We start from the raw sequence: 24,918 nt of genomic DNA on the forward strand, positions 1-24,918 counted from the left end.
CACTTCCTGGGCCTGTCTTACTCCATGCTTGGCTTGGAGGGTTCAGCATGCCCATGGCTGTAGCACCCATATACTGACCCTGCCACAGCCCAGCTCCAGCCGAGATGTTTTTTCTGAGGCCCAGAGACACTGTCACGCTGAACCCCCCATCCTGCCCCACACAGGCCCCGCCAGGCTCTGCACATCTGAAACTGCTCAGACTTATGCAGCAAACCCACTTCCTCCCCATGTCCCCCCAGATCTGTCCCCGTCATCCTCCCAAGTACCCTCAGCTCAGGAGCTGGACCCATGGACGGCCCCCCTCAGCCCACCCCTTCCCGTTAGTCCACTGTGAAGCACCGCCGTTCTCCCTGGGTGTCCTTCACCCCTCCTCTCCTGCCTCCAGCCAGCCCAGCCCACCATCTTCTCCCTGCCCAAGGGGAGCCTCCCGCCCCTACTCTTGCCTTCTCCCATCCAGGCTTTACCTTGTGTTCAGATTCTGTAAGGCCATGGGATCCCATCCCTCCATTACCTCAAAACCCTTCAGGGAGTCCTTGCTCTTCAGACGACAGTCCAGACTCCCAGCTTGGCTGTCCAGTCCTTGCGCCTTCCCTCGCCCCACTGCAACTCCACCCTCCCCTCCCAGCCCCCCACGTTGGACTCTGAGGTCCAGGCTAATGAAGTTCTTGCAGTTCCTCCCCTGAATCGTGCTGTCTCCTCACTGAGGATTTGTACATGCCGCTTACTCCATCTAGAACACCCTCTGCTTCCTCTTGCCCTGCAGTCCTATCCTTCAGGACCCAGCTTGCATATTACTTCCTCTGGGAAATCTTCCCACACTCCTTGGACTAGGGGAGGGGTCCTGGATATTCCATAATACTCTGTATTTCCTGGTCATTGTCCTCAACCTATTTTTATTGCACTGGATGGCAAGTTCCATGGAGAGACCAGGTACCCTTTACTCCTTGCCCCTCCAGATCCGCTGTCTGCGCTTCTCCACTTGCTGTCTGTCCCTGGAGGTTGGCCTGTCCCACTCAGCAATGGGCTCCACAGACTCTCACTTCCTGGGTTTAGTCAATGGTGAGTCACTATGGGCTTTTTGTGTCCCCTGCCATCACACAAAGATTCCCCTGAGACAAGGATTCAAGTGCACATCTTTTATTTGGGAGGCATCCTGGGAAATGCCAGTAGGCAAGTGGGAAGTGAGAGAGGGAAGGGAAGAAGCCACTAACGGGTGTGTTGTCCAGCAAGCTGCCACTGTGGGCAACCAGAACTTAATCCCACTGGGTAACTTCAGGAGACAGCCTAGAAGGGGAGCCTCAATGTTAACTCCCCTGAAGGGAGGGAGCTGGGGTGTTTATTTCAGTGCTAGAGAAAGTCCTCAGGCACAGAAATGCAGGGTCTGGCAGCTAGAAGTCCAGGCCAGCTGGTGTGTGCTGAAATGGTGAAAGCCAGGATATGGGCAGGCCCTCCCTGGATCTGCTGCCCAGCTCCTGCCAGCGGGTCACCAGGTTCAGGAAGAGTTCCCTCCCCTTGCTAAGTCCTGGGGGTCGAGTGGGGGTGTAAATGAGATTATCTCTTGGGTATCCTTATTCCCTGTTCTCAGCTTTATCTTGTACTTGTGAAATTTCTCGATCGGAAAGTGATCGGTTTTTCTTACTAGGACCCTCTAAAACATCATCATACATAAAATAAAATTTAAAACATGGTGACATTGGGTAAATTGTGTTGAATCAATAACTAATGTCATATCTTTATGAGTTGATTGGATGATTGTACATGTAAGTTGGAACCCAAAAAACTTAGTACCAAAACCTACTTTTTAAGTTGTTCTGTAGCCATAAGAAAAATGAAATCACGCTAACCTAAGGCTTTAAAAGAAAGAGTCCCAGGAACCAGGAGGAAACAGATTTTTTTTTTTTGTAGTCTCACCGTTTTCCCTGTGCAATGCCTCATTAAAAGCAGAAAGGCAGATCTCGTCAGCCCCATGTTGCAGATGAGGAAGGACCCTGAGGTCCAGAGAGGCTACATAGCTTGACTAGGGCCCAGGACTGCTGCCACCTCATGCAGCCCAGCTGTGCTCCTCTGCAGACCCAGGAAGCTAGCAGGCATGGAAGGACTGGTTGACTAGGCCACAGAGGATGTCCACCAGCAGGGCAGGAGCTGTGTTGGGAAAATAAATAGCACTCTCACTCAGAAAAGTTTAGGGTTGTACTTAGTAGCTTTTTATGGAACAAAATTTGCACTATTGATCCTGTGGCAAGTGAAAACCTTTTGTGGACACTCTGGGCTTCAGAGAGCTGAAGTGTTCAAGCGAGGCTGGACCAAATACGAGGAGATCCGATTGCCAGGCAAAGCTGAGCCCAGGCGGTGCCTGGGCTGAGGATTCTCTGCGTTATTTGTCTTTTCTCCTGTCTGTAAAAATGACTTGTCAGACTGAATTGCTTGCCCTCCTTGTGGGGAAGGCTCCCAGTTTGTTGCCCAGGCCTGTGGCTAAAATGGAATCTCTGAGCAGAGGCAGAGAGACAGGGGCAGCTCACAGGGCCACGCTCGGATAATGCACCAGCCAAGGGGGATATTTTGCCACCAAATCGCAGGGCTGCCATTGGCCCTGGGGCTGCCTAAGGCAGCAGTGGTTATCACCCTCCTGTAATTGGCCCATGCCCCTGGTTAGCTGGTATTTCTGCCGCCCATGGACAAATCTGATTGCAGGGATTCAGGGTAGCTCGTTGGAAATGGGGGATTATTGTAAGAAGATGGGTCACCTGCTCTCTGAAGCCTCCAAGACAGGAAGTAGCAGCCTCTCTGTGGTGCGCCTCTCTGGCCTCTCCCCCAACCCAGCGCAGCTGCTCCTGATTCTGTACCCATGACTTGTCACCTTGCATTAGGCCCAATGTGACCACCCAGGGCTGCTTACTCTTTAAGATGGCCTTTCACCTCCTCTCACTGCCAAGTGTCTCATGTTCTTAGTATTTCTAGCGTTATTTCTGGAAGGAAGACCCTAGTTGAGCCAGCCATGTTTTTCCATGTCAGACCATGTTACACATCAGTTACCGATGTACTGTCTGTCCATGGCTGAGCTCGATGCTTTAATCCTGTCAGCCAAGAGGGGTATGGAAGGGCTCTCTCCATTTGACAGACATTTAACAACTACTGAACATATGCTACTGTTGACTTAGCACTGAGGACAAAGCAATGAATAAACTCCAAGTTCCCCGTTTTTATGAGCTTACATTCTAGTGTAGGGAGATAGACAATGAACAACTAACTGTATTCTGTCAGGTGGGGGTAAGTACTTAGAATAAAATTACCAGAGGGTTAATTAAGGAACAGAGTGACCAGAGAGCTGTTATTTTAGAGAGACTGGCTGAGAAGTCTTTCAGATAAGGTGATGATTCACCAAAGGCCTAAGTAAAGTGAGAGAGGGCTCTCTGTGGCTATCAGAGCTGCTTCTACTTGGGAAGAGCTCTCCAGGCAGAGGGAACAGCATGTGCAAGGGCTCCGAGACAGGACTGTGCTTGGTACAATACCTGGTGGGGCTGGGGCTGTAGGCAGGGCAGGTCCTCAGAGGTATAGCCCATGTACTTTCAAGTTCCTTCAGAGAGGACCAGAGCTTGGGGTCAACCCCAAGTCCATCAGCCACTTGACCAGGGGAAGAGCCAAAGCACAAATCAAAGCAACATTGTGGATGGAGGAGAAGTGGTGGGTCTGGGGATCCCCACTGGGGTCAGACATCTGTCTTCCTGGGCTGCTGATGTGGCCCAGGCCACAGCCAGAGTACAAGGTCAGGGAACTTAGTTCTGTATGCATTCTTTCTCATCTGCTGCCTCATTTATACATGATCCTTTTCACTCCATCCACTCCAAGCAGACCTGAGCCCCTGTGCATGGTAGTTGTTTCCTAAATAGCTGAACTCTCCCTCTGGACCGCGGACTATGGAGAATGAGCGGTAGGCTGAGGATCCATCCACACTCAGGAAATTTACCATCTGACGGGAGAGAGAAGCTACACACCAGGAGAAGTGAAAGGCCAGTGTAGGGTGACAAGGAAGACAGTTTCACTGCACCAGTAGGGCCGGTGGCAGGAGGGGAGGTCCCTGCTCACCAGGCTCACCAGGGAAGGCTTCCTGGGAGGAGGGCCTGGAAGGAAAAGGCAGGTCAGAAATGCTGGAGAACAAGGGATGAGCAGGATGTGGGCTGTGATGGCTGCTCGTGGCATGGGGTGGTGGCATGTCAGCTGAAAGGCAGCGTGGCCAGAGCCCCATTGCTGCAGAGCTCAGCATACCAGGCAGGAGACGGGTTGCTTATCTCAGTAGCCACCAAATCAAAATTTTGAACTTCCCAAATAATGCAAACACGTGGCAAAAAAACATCAGAAAACCACAGTCTGACAAAAAGAAGACAGTCACTATAATCCCACAACCCACAGAGGGATGTGTGGGAAAGCTTGTCCCTCCCAGGGCATTTCATACATCCTTCTCTGTTTTCCTACTTTCAGACAAATGTGTCCCATCTGGCTCAATTAACAGTACCTCTCAAACGCCTTTCTAGGTTGATAATTCTAAACCTGTTGTAATGGCTACAAAATGCCCCGTTCTATGACTGCCAGTGTCCAGGTCGTGCACAGAGGCTGCTTCTAGCTTTTTTCTGTTAGAGACCACACCATAACCAACACCTGCAGGCATGCCTTAGCTCCTGTGCTGTGTGCACTTCTGAGCAGGGGAGGGAGGAAAATGTGAGAGGTCAAGGCCTTCACAGAAAACCAAGTGGGGAGTGGTGGAGGTCAGCGATGCCCTCTGGGTGGACAGGCTTGACACTGCCCCAAGCAGCAGCCAGCCAGACCCCGTAGCCTTTCCTTTATTGGAGAGGAGGAGGGTCGCTGTGCATGCTGGGGCTGTGAACATGGCCTAGGTCTCCTGTGAAGCAGGCTGTGGGTGAGCCAGACGGAGAAGATGTACAGAGGCATTAGTTTTCCTTGGGGTTGGGATGGCTGGTGGCACCAAAAACTCCTGAGGATGGAATCTGAGGAAGAGCATGCCCCTCACTTCTGGTATGGACCAGAAGGGGATTTGTGTGATTTTGACAGATTTGTAGGCTCTTTCAAATTTGATGCTGAAAGGGACCTTACAGTTTAGCTGAGAAAACCGAAGCCCAGAGAGCTGAGGTGGCTTGTCCAATATCACACAGCATTAGGAGTGGTCAACTGATGTGTTCCACAGAATGTCTCAGGCACGCTGGCTGGTAACATTGGTAGCATGGCCCTTATCCCAGGACCCAAGTCCCAGCTTCCCCTTCCCCTTTGCCCCAGCAGAGCCCACACTGAGGGTCTTTCTGGCTATGCTAGTGGCTCTCCTTGCTCAGTGGAGGCTGGTAGGAAGGGCTCATTCCCAGGGTCAGTGGCCAAGCCTTTTACCTCCAAGTGCATTGATTAAGCATGTGGGATCTGGCCAGGCCCAAAGTTTCAGATCTTAGGATTGACTTTATTTCTCTGAACTTGAGTTTCTCTACCTTTAAAATGGGGTTAATTAAAGTACCTGTTTTGCAGAGTATTGTCTTGTGAAGATTAAATGTGACAATGCTATAAAGTTCTTGGCACTTTACTGTGACCCAGGACCGGAGATCAGTGAATGCTATCTTCAGTATTAGTAGTAGTGGTGATAACTTCCTGCACCATCCTTCCTGCAGGCAGATGTGACTGCCCTTTGAAGTGTTGCATCTCTGTGTCCAGGGCTGAGTCAGGGAGAATGGTCAGACTAACATAGACCAGCCTTGGCCAGGGGCAGGAGTCTCAGGACCAGCAAGGATGGGTCACCTTGGGCAGAGGTGGCCACCCTGTCTGGGGAGGATGGACTGTGTCCTGTGCTCTCTGCCCTGTCTGCCCAGGGCCAGGAACAAGTCCCCATGCCTCCGGAGGGAGCAATGGAAAGCATCCCCCAGTGGTTTTCACTGGGTTAGAAAAGTGGGAAGTGGTTGAAGGCTGTCCTGGAAAAAACGTCATCCACCAAGCACTAGCCCATAGCCCTGACCTCTACTCAGCTGTCTCTTCCTTCTCTCCAAAACAGGTCTCCCTGATCAGAAAGGAGAACCCAGCCCCAGCCCAGTGCCTTGGTCTCTTGACCTGTGAGGTGGTTACTGCTTCTTGCCTAGTTCTTCTTGAACTCAGTTCTGGTCTGCCTGGGTTTTCTGGCGGCTTCTGTGTATCGAGCCAAGCAACCAGAGCAAGGCTGTGGGGCCAGACAGGAAGGAATCAGGGCCCTTCTTTGCCACTTCCCAGCTGCCTGACCTCAGGCAAATGCTTTTAATTCTTTGGGCCTCAGTTTCATCATCTGAAAAGTGGGGGCTAATGCCACCTACCTCTTGGGGTTCTGAGAATTTGTGAAAAAATGGGTATAAAGTGCCTTCTCGGCATGTAGCAAGGCCTCCATGAGACATTTCTGCTGTTTGTCCTCATCGTCCTTATCTATTATTCAGCACCACATACTGAGGCCTACTGTGTGCCAGGATCTGTGGGGACTTTGAGTACCAAAATAAACTCAGTGGCCTGCCTCCCCAGCCCTTTTCCTCACTGTAGATCCCTCTCTTCTTTATCTAGGCCCCACCTGACCCTGTTACAGGATCCACAAGGGGAGACTGGGCTGTTGCCTGCCTGTGGGGTCAGGCCTCAGGGCCCTTGCAGAATGCTTCAGCATTTTTGTACCAGGCTGAGGACTTGACCCTTTTCAGCAGGCTGATAAAATCCTGGGAGAAGGGTGTATCCAGGGAGCTGGCAGTGCCCTTGGGTGAAGCCCTCAGAAGCCTGGGGCAAGAGCTGTCACTCCTCTATGAAGGAAGCTAGAATCGATTTCCCTCTCACCACTCCCTTGGAAAGAGCAGCAACATGGGTTATGACCGAAGGTTTGTCCTGGGAGAGCAGTTGGGGGGAGAGAGAGAAACAGCTGAGGCTGCAGGCTGGTCCTGCCCTGCCCACCCCAGCCCCTCTCCTCCAGTGAGGTGAGGTGTGGGCTTCTCCCTGGGCCTGGAATGTGGAGCTCCCTGCTCTAGCCTTTCTCCTCCCCGGCACCTCCGCCCACTGGGAACTGGCCAGGGTGATTTTACTAACAAGCTAGGCACATTACATGCTCAACAGAATTAACCTAAAAAAGAGAAAGAGAGAGAGAAAGAGAAAGAAAAAGGAAAGAAAAGAAAATAGTCCTTGCATAAATGCGGCTGCAGCGGCTGCCAGGACCTAAGATCTGGTACTATCTATTTTTTAATAATTGAAGGTAATAAATATGTATTTCTTTCTCTTCACCCCCACCCCATCCCCCGCAGCTTGTCAGCTCCTTGCGTCTCTCCTCTGATCAGACCAAGTCTTCCCCAAGCAAAAAAAAAATCCTTTAAGCAAAAAGGATTAAAGCCTTGAAAAGTAGGTCTGTCTGAGCCTCTCCCATCCCCTCCCTTTCCCTTCCCCAGGTAGGCAGATAGACGCCCCTCAGGGGAGCCAGGGACAGGCTGGGTGGGGGTGCTGCTGCTCCAAGGCGTCTGTGGGTCCCTCAGGAATGGAGGCCCAGGCCACCCTCCCTCCCTTGCAGCCCATCCAGTTCCAGTCCTGGGCTAGCCTGGGGGGGGCGGTGCAGCCCTCCCCTGGCCCCTGAGGAGCTGCTAATCTGAGAAGCAGAGTCCCCCAGTCCCCCAGAGAACAGGATATAGGAAAGAGGGCTTTGGTCCCAGACAGTCCCAGCTTGGCTTTGCGACCTGTCTTTGTGTTACAGGGACCCATGTGACTTTGGAGCAAGCGACCTGAGCCTCAGTTTCTCTATCTATAAAATGGGAATATAAACTACCTATCTCACACAGGGTCAAATAAGCCAAAAAATAACTCAGTGCCTAGCACACAGTAAATATAAACAGTGAAACATTACTGTTGTTTCATTCCAGTTCTTCTCAGGCACAGAGGGCAGTCAGTAATCTCCCCCATTCCATGGCCCTCCAGAGTTCCCAAGCACCTGCTAAGCTCACCTGTTTTTCTTGCAGCATTCTCAGCACCTGGTGAAGAGAGGGCTGAACGTGAGGCTGGGTGGTGTGCTTAGGGCCCCCCAGGCTGGTGGATACAACTGGAATTCAAAGTGGGACTTGTAGCCCCTCCCCATTCCCTCTCCCAATACCCGAAATTTCCTCCATCTCATGAGGCTTCCTGACAGAGCACCCAGTATCCCCAGCCCCAGGCCCAGGAACCAGCCCAGGGCAGGCCTGGCCAGAAGGCAGTGCCTTGGGCAGTGATGGCTGCTGCCTGGCGGACCAGCCTTCCCACCCTCCCACTCCCACCCCCAGCAGCTGCCAGCCTTTGCAGTTCTGCTGAGGCAGCAGCCCTGGTCCAAGTGGGCCTCCCTCTGAGCTGGGCACATGCACACAGGCTTAGTTGCAGATGAGAGCCCCTGTGCCCCTGAGCCAATCAGGCCCAGAGTCCCTGGTCTGCTCCTGTGGCCAGTGTTTTGCCACAGGGCTCTGTCGCTGGCCCCCAGGAACAGCCCTGCCCTGGCTGCTCTGGCAGGAGTAGGGAGATAAGATGCAAGGCCTAGAGGCCGGAGGGCAGGGAAAGCAGGGAGGGAGGCTGCTATTTATAGGCCGGCTTTGCTTTTGTTCCTTTTCCAGCAATGCTACTCTTTAAATAGGAGCAGGGCTGGAGGCTGCAGCTCTTCCCCAGTAGCCTGTAGTCAGTGTGCGCACATGCACCTCTTTGTGTGTGTGTGTGTGTGTGTGTGTGGACACACATGTATAGGGGTGGGGTGGGGTGGACACTCCCGTGCATGTGGGTGCAGGGATGGGATGAGGGGATGGTCAGCTCTGTGTGTGCACACAACATGCATGGAGAGGGACATGGGTGTTCTTTGTGTCTGGATGCCAGCATATACACATTCATGTATAGGGAGGGGTGGTGTGTGTGTGTGTGTGTGCATGTTTATGTGAGTGGGCACCTGTGGCAGTGGGGCAGGCCCTCCTTCGTTGATATGTGCATGTCTGTGGCATAAGTACATATATGCAGAGATAAAGTCAGCAGAACAAAAGTTGTATCTCCATGTGTAGGTTGTACTGTGACCAGCTCTTTAGGCTGATGCACCTCCATGTAATGGGGCTCTTGGAGTGTAGGTGCTAGTGGGACTGAAGGGGATGGCGCCTCTTGTCCTGTGGCTAGCCGACCGTGTGCTCGGTGAGGGCAGGGGTCCTGTCTGCCTGTTAAGTGGAAAACTGGGAATTGCGTCTTTGCCCCTGTAAAGGGACTCCAGGACCCTATCTGGCTGCCAAGGAGGGTTCGCCTGCCCTTGAGCACTTTCAGAGCACTCCCAGAGCCCCACCCTCGGGTCGCCACCAGCAGAGACCATTCTCTGTTCCCTCTCCTGCTGGGTAGGGCCCCTGGCCGGGGGCGGGGGAGCGGGTAAGGGGGGCTGGAAGTTCCCCAAGACTTGGGCGTCCCGCTGTCTCAGGCAGAAAAGTGCGGCCAGGTGAGAAGCACCTGGGCTTTGGGGATGGGCCTGGAGGCCCCATCACCCCGCATCTACCCTTCCCTGGCGTGATTTCACATCTGTAAAGTGGGAAAGTGAAGCCCTCGGGCCTGCTGTTGGGATCAGCGATGGCACCGGTGATGCAGCTCAGCAGAGCCGGGCTGGGGTCGGGTTCCCGAGGCCGCAGCGGGCCCGACGGTCGGGAAGAGCAGAGGGCGCGGGCCCGAGGCGCGCGGCCTTGGCGTCGCCCGCAGTCTCCTGCCCGGCCTTGGCCCTCGCGAGGTGGGAATCGGTTCCAGGGCGGGCAGCGGCTCCCCGCGCGGCGGCAGCGCGGCAGCCCAGATATGTCAGCGCCGCCCCGGCTCGCCAGCGAGCAGCCCCGCCCAGGGAGGGGTCGGGGCCGGGGGTGTTCTCGGCCGGCCCGCCGCGGGGAGGCTGGGGGGCACCCGGGCTAGGCCCTGTCCTCGCCCCTGAGCCCCGCCCGGTCTGGCTGGCAGCTCCAGATCGATGCTACAGCCCTCCCGCCCCGCCCCCAAAGGCCAAACAAGACATAGTAAATATTTAATCCGGGCCAGGGAGCCAAGGAGGCCTCCCTGCCCCCTCCGCAGTCGTCTGGCCCCTTTGCCAGCCCCAGCAGCTCTCCTCGGTAATGAGGCCGGGGCAGCAGGAATCGATCGCGCCCGGACAGGGTGGGGGGTTGAGGGGCTGTGCCCTCGGGTGGCATCGCGGTCCACCGCCCTGCTCTCTGCCCCAGACCCAGGAGGCCCGAGCAGACAGACCAGCACCCGCGCTTTTCCAAGAAGGCCTTCGGGGAGGGCAGGGACCCACTCCCCACTGCCTGGCCCCTGCCCACCCCATCTTAGAGGTCTTGGGTGAGCTGGTGGGTGGGGGGAGGCAGAAGAGGCAGCCCTGGGGAGACAGCAGTGAAAGTCTGAGGATAGCCCAGTACCCTCTGGTGCCTGAACTCCTGCTCCCAGGCTAGACCTGACCTCCAAGGCCTGATGGCCCAAAGCCTGCAAGAGGCCTTGGGTGAGGCCTGGGTAGGGCAGGGGCAGCCAGGGAGGCCAATAGAGAGGCTGGCAAAATACTATAGGACTCCCAGGGGATACCTAGAGGGGTGATGACACCCTTATTGTTCATTCATGCGTGCAGGAAAGATTACTGAGCACCTCCTATGTGCCAGTCATAGGCTGCCAGCAAGGAGACACAAATCTGGGCTTGCAGAGCTTACATTCCCAAGGAGGAAACAGTAAAGAAATGCAAAAGGTGAATTCAGACAGTGGTTGAATTTAGTTTAGAGAATACAGTGTAATGTGATACTGTGCATGGCTGGGGAGAGCAGCAGCGCTAGCTAGGGTGGTCAGGGAGCTGAGCTGAACCATGACAATGGGTTAGGGCAAAAGCATTCCAGGCAGTTTAGGGCAAGTGCAAAGGCCCAGAGGCAGGAAAGGGATTAGTTTCCCAAGACTAGAAAGAAGGCCTGGGAGGCTGAAGTGTCATGAGTAGGGGAGAAGTAGTGGCAGATCCCATAGGGCTTTGTAGAACACTGGAGTAGTTCAGGTCTAACTGTAGTGCGATGGCATTAGAGGTTTTAGGCAAAGGAATGGCACAATCCTATTTATATTTTTAAAAGCTTCCACTGGCTGCAGTATGGAGAATAGAAGGTGGGGAGTTAAGGGTGGAGGCAGGGAGGCCAGGCTGGGTGTGGGGGTGTACAGTGGCTTATGAGAGGGAGACTGGTTCCCTGCCTAGCCAGGGCAATGACTGTGAAGTGGCCATATAGGCTTCTACAATTGACAGGGCCTCCCGCAACTGGAGCAGCTTGCTCCTGGGCTCCGGAACTCCTGGCTCACCAAGTCCCACCCATAGGGCCTAGGCAGAGGCTAAGACTCGGGGGTGCCCCTGTCCTATCTCCCCAACAGGCTCCACAGTGGACAGCCCAGGAATTTTTTTTAGGAGCATTAGAAAATGTTGACATATTTTTTGAAACAATTTCAGATCTGATATCTCCACCAGATTGAGTTTGTAACCAGCTTTATTGTTTAAGCCTGCTGGGATTTCATCAAAGGCGTCTGCTGTTTACCCAGAACCATTTCATTGGAGAAAACAGCAAACAGACCTGCATTTCTATCTGATTTCGCTTTTCCCCTTTTCTCATGAATTTAAGTGCTTGTGAAAAGCAAGGTTGATAAGGCAAAGCAGCAAGGATCAAACCCCAAGAAGCGGGCTCAGGAGGATCTCAGCTGAGATCTATTAATAGAGCTGAGGCAGGTTAGGGGGGCTGGCCTCCCGCTCTGGGGGGCTGAGGCACTGGAGGCCAGCAGCCAGCCTCCACAGGGGGTGCCCGGGTGTGAGGGGCAGTGGGGAGGCTGCTCCCCACCCCCAGCCTGACTAGGATTTCTAGGTCGCCTCCTGGTGCCTTATTATCTTTACCAGCTTCCAGACCATTTCAGACACTGGCGACAATAAGAGATGGGCTCCTACTTAGAAAGTAGGAATGACCTAACCTTGGAGACAGGTTCAGTGAGACAGACCCGAGCTTTTCTGGGGAAAGGCTGAGTGAGGAAACAGCTCAAACTGCAATGGAAGCCAGATCATCAGAGGGTCAGGAAAGGCACCGTCCTCTGCCAAGGCTGGGGTCGCAGCCCCTTCTCCCGCCAGGCAGCCTGAGCCAGGGCGGGGCAGGGCCCAAGGACTTTTGTCACAGGCTCAGTGCTTGCTCTCCCTCCCCAGGCAATCTACACTAGTGTCACCACCACTTCCTAATTGGATCCAGTGCCTTTAAGCAGGCCTGCTGACCCAGCGAATGTTTTAGTGCAGTGGGGAAAACGCTGGCTCTCCAGCCTATCAGGAGAAGGGGCTCTGAGAAATTTGGGTTAATGTGCCTTGTTCAGTTGCTTGAACGACAGCTAGTTGAGTGCACAGGTTGCTTGGCATACAGGCCATCTTTTACCAGTTGTACATTAGACCCACTTACAAGGTCAATGGATTTGAACCAATTAGCAAGAGGATGTGGACTTGGTTATCTTTAACTGACTGAAGATCTTGCAGCAAGATCTGAGAGGGATGATACAAATACAGAAGTATTATTTTCAGCACTGAGTCCCAGGCACAACCATTGTGCTCTGCTGCCTTCCAGCAGATGGTGCTTCTGTCGACAGCAAGTCAGCCTCCCTGTTTCTGAGATGAAACCACAAGGCAAAGAAGGAGGGGAGGCCAAAGTGAGCCAGTATGTCCTCACAGAGCCAGCTCTAGGCCCTCCTGCCTGCGGAGTCCCCCTCCCCTGCTCCTTTGAGGCACACAGTGAGAGCTGAATAGGCTGCTGGGGACTCAGTGGCTCCTTCCCTCCCTATGGGCTCAGAACGAGATCCCAGGCTTCCTGGGCGAGTAGAGGAGCCAGGCGCTCCAGATCTAGGGATGGTACCCGAGGGCCTTGGGCTTATTTGCTGCTATCTGTGGAGGGCCTATGTCATCTCATTTAATCTTTATAAGCTCCCTTCTTGATTGCCACCCCCCAACCAAGTAGGTATTATTCCCTTTCCTAGATAAGGCAAGGGAGGCTTGGGGGTGAGGCAGCAGAGCCTACGTGTGCTGTCCAAGCTGTGTGAGCACAGGCCTAGCTGCTGTGGAGTCTGGGGTCTTTTCGCTTGGCCATACTGCCTGCAGCATTCTAGTTAGGGGGTGGGGGCTTTTCCTAGTTGCGGATTTGGGAGGAATAAGCTCTCAAGCTGGCAGGGAGAGTGTGGAGTGGGCCCGTTGGCATTTCCTGTCCTGAGAATATTTGGCAGCGAGGCTGAGAAAGTTCAGAGCAGGGGCCTGCTGACCCTGCTTTTGCCCTAGGAGGGGCCAAGTGGGTCTCCAGCTGGGAGTTGCTGGGTCCCTTGTAACAAAGTGAGGGTGGGTATAGGGGAGCTGCTGCTTGCTGCTCCCTGGGGCACCCCATCTCCAGCCCAGAGTCCCTGGGCTCCTTTCTCAGGACCCCCATAAACGATAAAGGAAGGCCACTCCATCCTTTCAAACGCCTGCCCACCGCTTTCCTCTCACTACCTTATCCTCACACCCAGGGTCGATGACTCCCCTGAAGTGCACACTTCTCAGAAGCAGCAAAATCTCTTTTACCTCAGAGACTGGGCAATACGATCCACAGAGAGGAACCAGGCAGCTGTAAGGTAGATTTTCCTGTAGCAAGGTTTTGAAAGTAAAGGTCCCAAGGTCCAGGCCAGTTCATGTAGTTTGGGGGCTGCTTGGGCTTTCTCTTATGCCAGGTCTGGTGTGCTAGCTCAAAACAGGGGAGGAGTTCTCTGGAAACTGCTTCAGATGTCACAGCATTTTCTTCCTGATAGCCTTGGTGTGGTGAGTCTTTGACCTTTGAGGGTGGGTTTGATTTTTTTGGAAAAGGTCAACAGTAATTTGAAGCTGTGCATTGTGAAGAACAGTGATGAGTGATTTTGCAGCATGTAGTTTCTCTTGGTGTGAATTTTTTTAGGTTAAAAACAAGCTGGGACTCAAGAACTGAGCCAGTTTTTCCACAAGTTCCACCATGTTTTCAAGTGATGATGGCACCCTGAAAAGACGGGCTTGGGTGCCAAGGTGATCACTTTGACAGAAGGGCAGGGGAAGGGAATTGATGCCTTATTGAGCTGCTACTATGTGCCAGACACTTTACATACATTATCTCAGCTGCCTGAAATCATCTTTGGAATAAGGCCAGTCTATAAAAAAATTCATAAATAATCCATTATCTTGCTTACTCCTCACAGTAATCCTATTAGAACAAGCTCTTAGCCCATTTTGCAGGTATGAAATGAAGGCTCATGGAAGTTAAATAACTTCTGAAGGCCACAGAGCTTGTAAATGTCAGGGCTGGGATTTCATCTCAGGTCTATTTAGCTCCAGATTCAAGGCTAATTCTTTTTTTGGGTGTGTAGGTTCTGGTGTACCCACTGCACTCCTCCTTGCCCCCAGTAACACACAAATTTAGTGTCATTCTGTCATAGTGACATCATTCAGGCTGCATTCACCTCTTAAAAAAGAAAACAGGTCATAAAGGAGTCACGTGCCAGGGCGAAATGCTGACTGTGTGCAGTGGGAGGCATCATCAGCAGGCGTCAGGGGATGCGTGGGTGACAATGGCAAGATATGAAGTATGGTGTTTATTAGGTACTGGCAAAGGCCCCGGAGTTCTAGATGCCAAGTGGTGATAAGTGGGAACTGCCTGTCTTAGCTCTCACCCAGCCCCAGATGCTGAGCAGGCACCCAGTTCCATGCCTCTCAATTAACTGGACTCTTGGACAGACTGACCCTGGGAGCTCTGGCCACTGGCAAGACACAGCTTCCTCTAGACGGTAATAACAATAATAATACCAATAATAGCTCCTGCTGATGGGACACTCACTATGTGCCAGGCATTGTGCTAAATGCCTTCCTGTTAAGCTTTGATACCTGTACATTCTCTTAGCCCTAACCGGGTCCCCAGCCACAAGGGTTGGCTCTCTCTGAATCCAGGGAGGGACTCTGCCCTAAATGCAGAGTAAGGCAGCGTCTCTTGCTCTGATGTGGCTGCATGTCAGTGAAGGGAATGGGGCCTTGTGTGCACAAGGAAGGGTGATTGGTTCAAAGCTCTGAACACACCATCTCCTCTCTTGGGGACACAGCTCCTACTGGAATTCTCAGCCACAGTCCCAGTCAGAGCTATCTAAATATAGCAATTCTGCTTCCAGGAATTTATCTTACTGATGCATTTTGCACCTGTGGGCAGAACTGCACATATAGGAGCAGGCATGTTATCATTGTTTGTAATAGTGGAAACTGAAAACAACCTAAGTGTCCATCAGTAGGGGAGCAATTGGGAAGAGTACAGCACCCCCATACAATGGGATTCTGTGTTCCCAGGAATGGATGGCTCTGTATGTGCTAATATGGGATGGATGCCAAGAAGTATTACTAAATGAAAAAGCAATGGTAATATACTGAACTACCATTTGGGTTTAAAAAAAATAGATATACTTGTACATGATAGAAATTTTCTGGAAAGACACAAAAGAAACTTAACAGTGGAATACCTCTGAAGAAAGATATTGGGAACTGTAGTTCTGGGAGAGGAAAGGAGACTTACTTTTCATAGTGTATCATTTTTTGTTCTTTGAAAAATCTTTTTTACCATGTGCATGCATTATTTTTTTGATTAAAACGAATGTTGGGGGTGGGTTAAAGGAAACAAGGCTTTATCTGGCTTCCCAGTTCACTTTTTCTTTCTTGTCTGCAGCCAGGTCCTGCCATCCTGACTCACAGGCCATTTCTCAGCCCCTCTCCCTCAGCCCCAGCCCAGGCCCATCCCTCCTCAAGGCATCCATTACTGCCTCTCACTGGTACTTAAAACCTATCTTTTTGCCTTGAAATACAAATAACTCTAATCTGGAGAGAAGGCTGAGCTTCATTGCACTTACAGAACAGGCAAAATTGGTTGGCGCTGAGATGCTCAATAAATGTTTGCTGAATCGAGTTGAATCTGTGACTCGGTTGGTTACATCAAGCAAGGTACAAATCGGCCAAGGTCAGACATCCAAATCCCACACAGGTTGGTTCCTGATTCCAAACAGGGACTCTTTCCCTGCACACAGTCCGAACCACATGCTCTGATGTCATGAGGGAGTAGGGGACCTCCATGTGCAGGGAAGGAAGGTGACCTCAGTGCCCACCATCTTACCTCCTGGAAACACAACTCAGAGGGTTAAGAGAGGGACAGAATAACGGTGTGATGGACAGGAAGGCTCAGGTCTGGAAAGATTCTGACTCAGAGGAGCATCTGTAGTAGGGTCCAAAAACTCCATGATGACTTTTTTTTTTTTTTTAATATTAGCTGGTTTGATTTTATTCCAAGAACTTGCTAATAGGGATATAAAAGATGGAATCCTCTACTAAGCATGGTAGTAAACTGCCTGTTGTTGTTTGTGTTCAGCCATGGGCAGGAAGAGACAACCATTTAACAGGCATTTTGAAGGGGAAATTAAAGCAGGAAGCAGTTGGTTATTTTGATGAGCTGTAAGCTATCTTGATATAAAATATTATATTGGTTTCAAATGATGACCATTTTTAATGGTACCACCAGCATAGTTGTTAAGAGGCAGAGAAAATCCAAGAAATGCCTCTGCATGGTTGGTTGCTCAGACTAGGGCTGTGTTCCACTTAACATCTTCCAGAAACTAGCTGCTTGAGCTTCCTCTGAGGCAGATCCCTTTTCTGGTCTCTGAAGTCGTCCTGGCACTGGCAGTCCAGGAAAACATAGGGAGGGTGGTCATGGAAGTCTCTAGAAACAGAGGGGTAGGTCGTGTAGCATGGTGATATATCTCCTACTATTTTTCTTTTCTTGTCTCAAAAGTTCCCTAGCCTGGAGGAAGGAGACAGTATGTATGCCTTGCCCATGACCACTTGCTCATTCTCAAAATGAAATCCCCCAACAGTTCCCTGGTGTGTGATGTCCTGGCACCTCTCCTGAGGCTGCAGTCCAGCGGCTTGCCACGGGCTCTGGTACTCCTCCAGTGCTCACAGTAGAGACTTCTTGTCCCCATAATGGTTATTATGATGAGGAAGCATTTGCCTGCAAGCACAGTGAGTCAGAAAGTTTGATGTCCCTTCTAAAAAAAAAAAGGGCATATATAATCTTTGGCCACATTAATAGAAGTGTCCAAATCTAGGACAGTGAGGGACCTGCTTTTCTCTATGCTAAGCACTCACTGAGTCATCCTGTCTCTCGTCATCTCCCACCAATCCAGTCTGTTGCCTGCACTTTGCTGAAATTCATCCCCTCCTCTCCATTTTCCCTGCCTCTACCATCTAAAACCAGGGTCTCACATCTCTTGCTGGGACTATTGCAGTAGCCTCTTTACTGGTGCTCTATCTTCTCTTACTGTCTCCAGGCTCCACACTGCAGACAAGTGATGTTAGGGAACACTGTCTGTTCCTATCACTTTGATTGCTAAAATCCTTGAGTGGCTCCCCATCACTCTGAGAGAAGAGGCCCTGGTTTTTAACAGGGTTTTCAAGGCCTCCTTCGAGCTAGCCCCTGTCCCCCATGCTGACATCGCCTCACACCACTTACCCCTCATGCTGATGGATTGTTATTCCTTACCACCAGTCTCCCTCCACATAAGGGTCCCACATAAGCAGACTGTGCTGCCTACAATGCTGCCCCTGCCTCATCCCCCTCACCTGGATGATTCCTTCTCCTTTAGAGCTCAGCTCAAATGACACTTCCTCAGGAAGCAGTCCTGAGACCCCCAGCCCATGTCAGTCCTGCTTTACATGTTCCCACAGCATCCAGTACACATTTATTCATTCACTGAGCAAACACTGGATGTCACCAGCTGGGTACCAGGCACCTGGGTGATGAAGAGACATGTTCTCATGGAGTGTGCACTCGGGGGGTCACGGACAAGAGAACAATGGCAAGGCTGATGAAGACTGGGGATGTGAGCCTGAGCACAGAAAGTGAGGGGTGGTGGTTGGGGATAAGATGCTTGAGGAAGCCTCAGGAGGAGGTGACATTGATCGGAGACCTGGATGAGATGAGGGAGGGGGCATAGAGAGGAGGTGGCTGAGGACATAGCCAGTGACAGCCCCTGAGAGGGAGTGTGCTTGGCGTGTTCCAGGATGAGCAGGAGGAGGGCCGCAGGGGCCTGGCGCACAGCAATGGGGGCGGTCCAGTTACACAGGGCCTGGTAGGCCATGATGAGCTCACTTCATTTTATTCTCAGTGTGAAGGGAGCTATCGGAGGGACTGGCTTACATTTTTTTTTTGTTATTTTTTTTAAATTTTGGTATCATTAATATAAAATCACGTGGGCAACATTGTGGTTACTAGATTCCTCCCATTATCAAGTCCCCCCACATACCCCATTACAGTCACTGTCCATCAGCGTAGTAAGATGCTATAGAGTCACTACTTGTCTTCTCTGGGCTATACTGCCTTCCCCGTGCCCCCCCCCCAACTTTATGTGTGCTAATCGTAATGGGACTGGCTTACATTTTTAAAGGATTCACATTTTGGGAAGATCACCCAGATTGCTATGGGCTAAAGAGACTTTGGAGAGGAAGAGTGGAAGAAGACAGAGGTTAGGAGACATTGCAGTGCCCAGAGGAGAGTGGTACAGGAACTAGGGTTGTATCTAGAGGTTGAGTGGCCGTGTCAGTTAATTACTTAGTGCTGAAATGAGTCGTGTACGTCCCCGGACTGTGAGCTGCATGAGGACAGGGATTGTGTCCACTTATCTACTCTGAATCCCCAGCTCTCACCCTGTGCCTGGCACATGCTGAGTGCTCAGTAAGTACCTGTTGGATGGTTGTGGACTGTGAATAGTGAAGATGCTAAAAAAACTGGGTGGTGTTTGGAACTCTTGAAGAAACCGTGCAATTGCTTGCCCTGAAGAACAGACTGGAAGAATCACATTCAGATGCATAAAGGACTTGGATTCAGAGGCTCCAGCGTATTACCTGGAAGAATCCAGGAAGGCTTGGTGAGGCTCAGCCTGGACCCCCACTGGGCTAGTGGCTTCCTAAGGGAGGCATCAAGCAGTGGAGGCTTAACGATCTCTCGTCAGAGATGTTAGGGGGGATTCTGTGTGTAAAGCGTGGCTGTGCATGGGTGTCTGTGAACTCACACACAAAAGCATTGCGGGCAAATGCACACACTGTGAATTTCCTCGCCCTGAAATCACAATTCCTCTGGGCTGAGAGGCCCCTTAGAATGGGTGTGGCTGGTGACCTGAGGTTTGGGAGTCTCTGGTTACAAATGAAAGATCCTGAGCACAAAAGGAATCTTACAGGCTCATGAAATGAACAGGTTCATCTTCAGGTGCAGCTGGATCTCACAGGATCTCCAGGATGGCTTGTTCTCAGCTTCTTGGCATGGCTCCTCCTGGGCTGGCCTCAAGTTCGGAAGGCTCCAGTGACTCCGGGTTCCTGCCTCTTCTCCCCTCAGAAAGACAGAGCTTCTCTTCCCCCAACGCTTCAAACAAAAGTTGTGGGCCTGAAGTCATCGGCCCAGATTTGACCCTGAACCAGTCCCGAGGCCTGGGGGAATGTGCTGACTGGGTACAAGCCCACCCTGAAGGTGAGGCCTGGGTCACCTCTTTCAGAGCACATGGGTGGAGGGCTGGATGGGAACGTATCATGTGTATGGTGGATTGCCACAAACCCAAACAAATTGTAGCCTACAGGTGGCTGGCTGAGCCTCTTTTCTTGTTCGCCCCTGACTGTTGTTACTCAGAGCTCCATTTGACCTTCCCATTGCTGTGCAGCCCCAGAGGCCCCCAGCTGACTTTGTCCAGCCCCCTCGTTTTGCAGATGCATAGGCTGAGGCCTAGCAGCTTTCTCAAGGTCACACACAGCACAATTGCAGTGGAGGCAGGACTGGCACCAGGGCGGTGCCCCTGGTGGGCAGAGCCTGAGTCTGGGGTCAGCCTGCCAGATTTGAGTCCTGGCTCTGCCATTTGTCAGCTGTGGGACTGTATTCATTTCCTAGGGCTGCTGTAATAAGCTGCCACAAATTTAGAGATTAAAACCACAGAAATTTATTCTCACATTTCAGGAGGCCAGACATCCAAAATCCAGGTGTTGGCAGGGCCGTGCTCCCCCAGAAGGCTCCATTCCTGCTGCTCTCAGTTCTGGTGGTGGTCGGCATCCCTCCAATCTCTGCCTTTGTCTTCTTGAGGATTCTCTCTTCTGTTTCTTACAAGAACATTTGTCATTAAATTTAGGGCCCATCTGGGTAATCTGGGATGAATCTCATCTCAAGATCCTTAACTTAATTACATCTGCAGAGACCCTATTCCCATATAAGGTGACATTCACAGGTTCCGGGGATTTGGACAGGCCATATCTTTTGGAGGACCACCATTCAATCCATTCCAGGGACTTTGGGCAAGTCACTTAACCTCTTTGAACCTCAGCTGGCCATCATAAAGTGAGGATAAAAGTACCTACTTAGCAAGGTTGTCATGAGGATTCATGTGCAATAATCCCTGTTGAGTCTTGTGCAGAGTTCCAAGCAAGTGCTCAGTGAATGTTAGTAGTAGTATTATAATTCTGCCCTCAGATCAGCCTGGTTTTCCTGAGGCCTTCTCTGAGGTGGCTTTCTTCCCAGGAGGCGTAGATCCCCTCAGCAGTAGTAGTAGAGGCAAGACAGGCAGCTGGCATCTTGAAGAAAGAGTTGTCAGAATTAAGTGGGGCCTCAGCTGGGGCCTGTCCTGTTGTCCCGGGAAGTGCGGTTCCTGAGGCCTAGGGGTGACAGAAGGAGGTCTTCTGCCAATCAGCCTCTTGCCCTGGCTCTGGGATGCCTGCCCAGAACCCTTTGATTTAGAGTGATGAAATGTAAATCGCAGAAATTCCACATTTCCCGTTTCTTCAACTGAGGTGCCATCAGCATCTCTCCCCGCCTGTCTAGGAAATCTCATCCAGGCCTCATTTGGTGGATTCTGTCGGCTGTGCACTTCCTCAGCGACCACGACGGCTTGCTTACTACATCTATCACACCTGCACTGTGACAGTGTAATTTTTATCTCTAGCTGTTTATTCCTCAAATGGAACTGCTTGTAAATTCCAAGAAGAAAATACATCCCTGGGTGTGATAGAACCAGCCCAGGGCAGTTAATCTGGGCTTTTAAGCTGGGGATGCAGACATGGTTGATGCTGCTCCATGCCCAAGTGTCCAGTAATCAACTGTAGCTGATAACTGTCCCTCTGTTAAGCAGCGACTCCAGGAGGGGCTGGGCTCTGTGGGATGTGATCCTCCACTTCCTATCTGCCAGGCCACTAGTATGCCTGTGGACAGAAAGTGGGAGGCAGGTGGCTTCAGGCCAAGAGGTACAAGAGATGGAGGGAAACACCCATATTACAAGGCAGAGTTGACAGTGGGTGTGAGAAAAAGGGACCACAGTGAAGGCACAGGCTATGCAGTCCAACAAACCCAGGTTTGAACCTGAGCCCCACCACTTACCATGCACTTTCAGAGAGTCCCTTTACCCCTCATGTTGACCCAGAGGTTTCTTGATCTGTAAAATGGAGCAAAGAATATTTGCTCCACAGGACAGTTGAGATAATTAAATGAGCAATGTATGAAAAACGCTTGTTACAGATAAAGGGTTTTTCTCTCCTGAAGGCTGGTGGCAGTGCTCAGGCCTTCAGAAGATGGAAATCACAGAAATAATCAGAGTTCTCCAGGTGGAAACACTTTAGAGAACACCTAATGCAAAGCCCAGAGGAGGTGTGAGGAAGTAAAGAGACTGAGAAGTGGGGAGGGAACCCAGCCTCCCTACTGTAAACCTTTGCACATCGTCACATTGAGCTGCCTCTGCAGTAGGGGCCCGACCTGAGACTCTGACTCCTATGGGGCCAACCAATATGGGCCTCGGGCATCCATGACTCCCTGGAACATGTGCACTGTTCTGTGGGTGCATTTGCATCCAGGGCTTTCATCAGACTACCCCCCTCCCACCCGCCCCATTCAAAAAGATTAAAGACTGTTTTGGACTTTGTGATATTATAAGTGGAGGATTACGGGCAGGAATGATCCACCCCTTCCACCTCCACTTGGTGTATACATACACAGTCTCACTGTGATCAAGATCTGCTTGTGATTGGGCGTCTCCTTGGCCTTAGGACCCTCTTTTGTCCTTTTCATTCTAGTCTGGTTTTTGCTTTTCTTCCCCAAGAAAACCAGTATACACAGGACAGCCAGGAGCAGGGTATGGGCCTGGTTACAGATGGAAGGAGCCTCTGGGTTTGACTTACTGAGTCAGATTTAGATTTTGTGGAGCCCTCTTCTGTGAAAAGTGTAAGTCACAAACACAGAATTAGGCATAGGGCCTTGGGAGGAACTGTGGGTGCTGTTACCATCGCTGTAAGTCAGCCTCCACTGTCATTACTGGACAAGGGTTCTCAGGAGAACATGGGGTCCCAGCATAACTCACCCACCAAATGGCCATCCAGGGCCTGTTGCCCCCAGAGGCATTGCCCAGTTCTCTGGTTGCTGCTCCGCTGGGTGCTTGGGATAAAACTGTGAAAACTAGCCTGCCCTCAAGTAGCTGCCAGCAGAGACCCAGTTGACAGGTAAACAACAACTTGTCTGCCGCTGCCCCTCCCTGGCTTTCACTCCGCCACCTGCTGAGCCACCTCCCTCCACGTTCCCCCAGGTCAGCAAGTTGCTTAGACCCCCTTCGCTCCACTTACAGGGCTACCCAGCAGGCTGGAGATACGGGGGAGCCCTGGCATCCACCTCTACAGGAAGAGGCAAGAGTTTCTGCAGGGTTTCTGGGAGGGGCTGGTGTTGGTGGCACTGCCCCTTCCCTTGGTTTCTGTTAAGATGAGCAGACCTGATGTTTGCTCAAGCCCAGGCTTTGTGCAGGTCCATGGGAAGATGGAGGTTTGGGGGCATAAAAGCCTGGACTAATTCTACCCCACCTTATTCATTCAACTTGTATTCGTTGGGTATCTGCTGTGTGCTAGGCACTGTGCAGAGGATTTCATGGTGAGAAAGATGCTGTCATGAGTAAGAGGCTGACCACAGAGGACGTGGCTTTGGCTCAGCCACTTTCTACTTGTGGGTGTTGTGGCAGCCTCTGAAGCTCTTTGAGCTTCAAGTTTTTCTAGAGAATGGATAACAACACCTACCTTGCTGGGATGCTGAGAAAGTTAGGGCTATCACACATGTAGGGCTGAGCACAGTGCCTACCCCAGTGGTCAGCACCTGTAAATTCTCACCTACTGCTATTGTTTTAGAAGAACCAGCCCTACTGTTACTCTCTATCATCCTAGTCAGTCTCCTATTCTGCTGGGGTCCTGGAGCTTCCTAGGAGAAGAGTGAGACATGTCCAGGTCAAGGCTGAGACATGGACAGAGCTCCCAAGCAATGCCTTGGACAGCATCAGCCAAGTCAGACCTGGAGGCAGTCCAAGCTGGAATGGAGCAGTGACTCATGGGGGGTTGGGTCAGGATGGGCAGATGAGGCAGTGGCAGGGATGAGGGAGGGACAACCCCAAACCCCCTGCCCAGCCCATTTCCCTAACATCTCTGGAGAGACAGATCTGAGCAAAGGGGAATACCAGGTGGAGTCAGCTTCATTTGTAGGTCCCATGAAAGGGTACTTCCTGGCCGGTGCCCTGGGCAGGTGACTCCCAGGAAGCTTATGGCTTCTTGCTGCCCACTGTGACCAGAGTCATTCCCTGGGGGGGTCCCAAGGGTCTCATCAGGAGCACTTGGCCCCATCAGGGCTTCCCTGCCCTTCCTTCCCAGTGTGGCTCCAGGACGCACTCCAGAGCCAGAGTAAGGGGCCAGTTTAGGCCCCCTGGGAAGCCCTGCTACACTTCTGATAAGGATTTAAACAGGTTGCTGAGCAGGTCTACTAATTAATCTTGTGTTTTTGTTTATTTATTTATTTTTTTCTGTAAAAGTAATGCATGCCATCTGTGGAAAATTTGAAAAGTACAGAAAACTATAAAGAGACAGGGGGGAAGGCCCAAACACCAAAGCAGAGTCAAGCACAACTGTTAACATGTTAATAGGCTGCTTTCCACTGAAAAGCAGAAGCTTTTAAAACCCCACGTGAACATCAATGTCAAGGGCTGCCTGGGATTCTATGGAATTCATCTTTTTAAAAAACACATCTGAGCCAAGTGGATTGGGAGTGCAGGGATTTAGAGGTACCCTCAGGCCGGGGAGTGTGGGACAAAGTCTGAGTCTTCAGCCACTGGGGTTTATCAAGGCTTCCCGGGAGCCTCCCCAAGGACTGGGTGGGGTTGGCCTCAGTCACATTTCCATCCTCACATCCCTCCCAGCAGGAGCGCTTTCACACCTGGCCTGCCTGCTTCTTGCCTGCCTGTGGGCTAGTGGAAGGCAGTGAAGAGTGGAGGATTGAAGTGGGGAGAGGAGAATGCTACCTGAGGGGAGAGAGAAAAGGCAGGGCCAGGGGAGGGTGGGTGAGTCAGATGAAACCTTGGGTGCCCTCACCACCAGCCCCCTCACTCAGCGTTTCTTTAGGATGGTTGTAAATGGGACCAGGTTGCAGCAAAGCCAGGGGCCACGCCTTCTGCTGCCTGGGCGTGGCCACCACGGGGTGAGCACGGTAGCCCATCCACCTTCCCTGAGAGGCCACTTGCACAGGTTATTAGAATGGGGGGATTGGAACGTCATGTGCTCTGGGTGGGGGTCTCCCTAGCAACTCTGTGATTTGTGCTTGGTGGCAACAGCTTCCAGGCCCCAATGGAAAGGACTATTTATGTTTCTGAGATTGAGGCCTAAGAATTTGCCAAGAATTACGTTAAATGTTCTACGTGTACCACTTAATCTGCACGGTAGCCCTATAAAGTGGGTCTGCTTTTTTCCCATTTTACCGATAAGGAAACTGAGAGGTTATGTGATTCCAGTCAGTCACCAGCTGGAATCCAAATGTAAGCCTAATTCTAAGCCAG

General features: G+C 51.7%; 1 protein-coding gene and 1 long non-coding RNA gene across 5 annotated transcripts in view; one reads left to right on the forward strand and one right to left on the reverse strand.

Moving 5' to 3' along the window:
• RTN4RL1 (reticulon 4 receptor like 1) overlaps nucleotides 1–24,918 on the forward strand; it is a 65,225-nt gene that overhangs the window by 8,598 nt on the left and 31,709 nt on the right. The window lies entirely within an intron of this gene.
• Nucleotides 961–8,232, reverse strand: LOC118973251 (uncharacterized). The gene is made up of 4 exons (XR_005062499.2): nucleotides 8,123–8,232; nucleotides 7,977–8,003; nucleotides 1,912–2,142; nucleotides 961–1,284 (listed from the first exon to the last, which is right to left on the reverse strand). It is a non-coding gene; the product is annotated as an uncharacterized lncRNA (long non-coding RNA).

This window comes from Manis javanica, chromosome 4 (assembly GCF_040802235.1).
Source record: "Manis javanica isolate MJ-LG chromosome 4, MJ_LKY, whole genome shotgun sequence".
Taxonomy (NCBI): domain Eukaryota; kingdom Metazoa; phylum Chordata; class Mammalia; order Pholidota; family Manidae; genus Manis; species Manis javanica.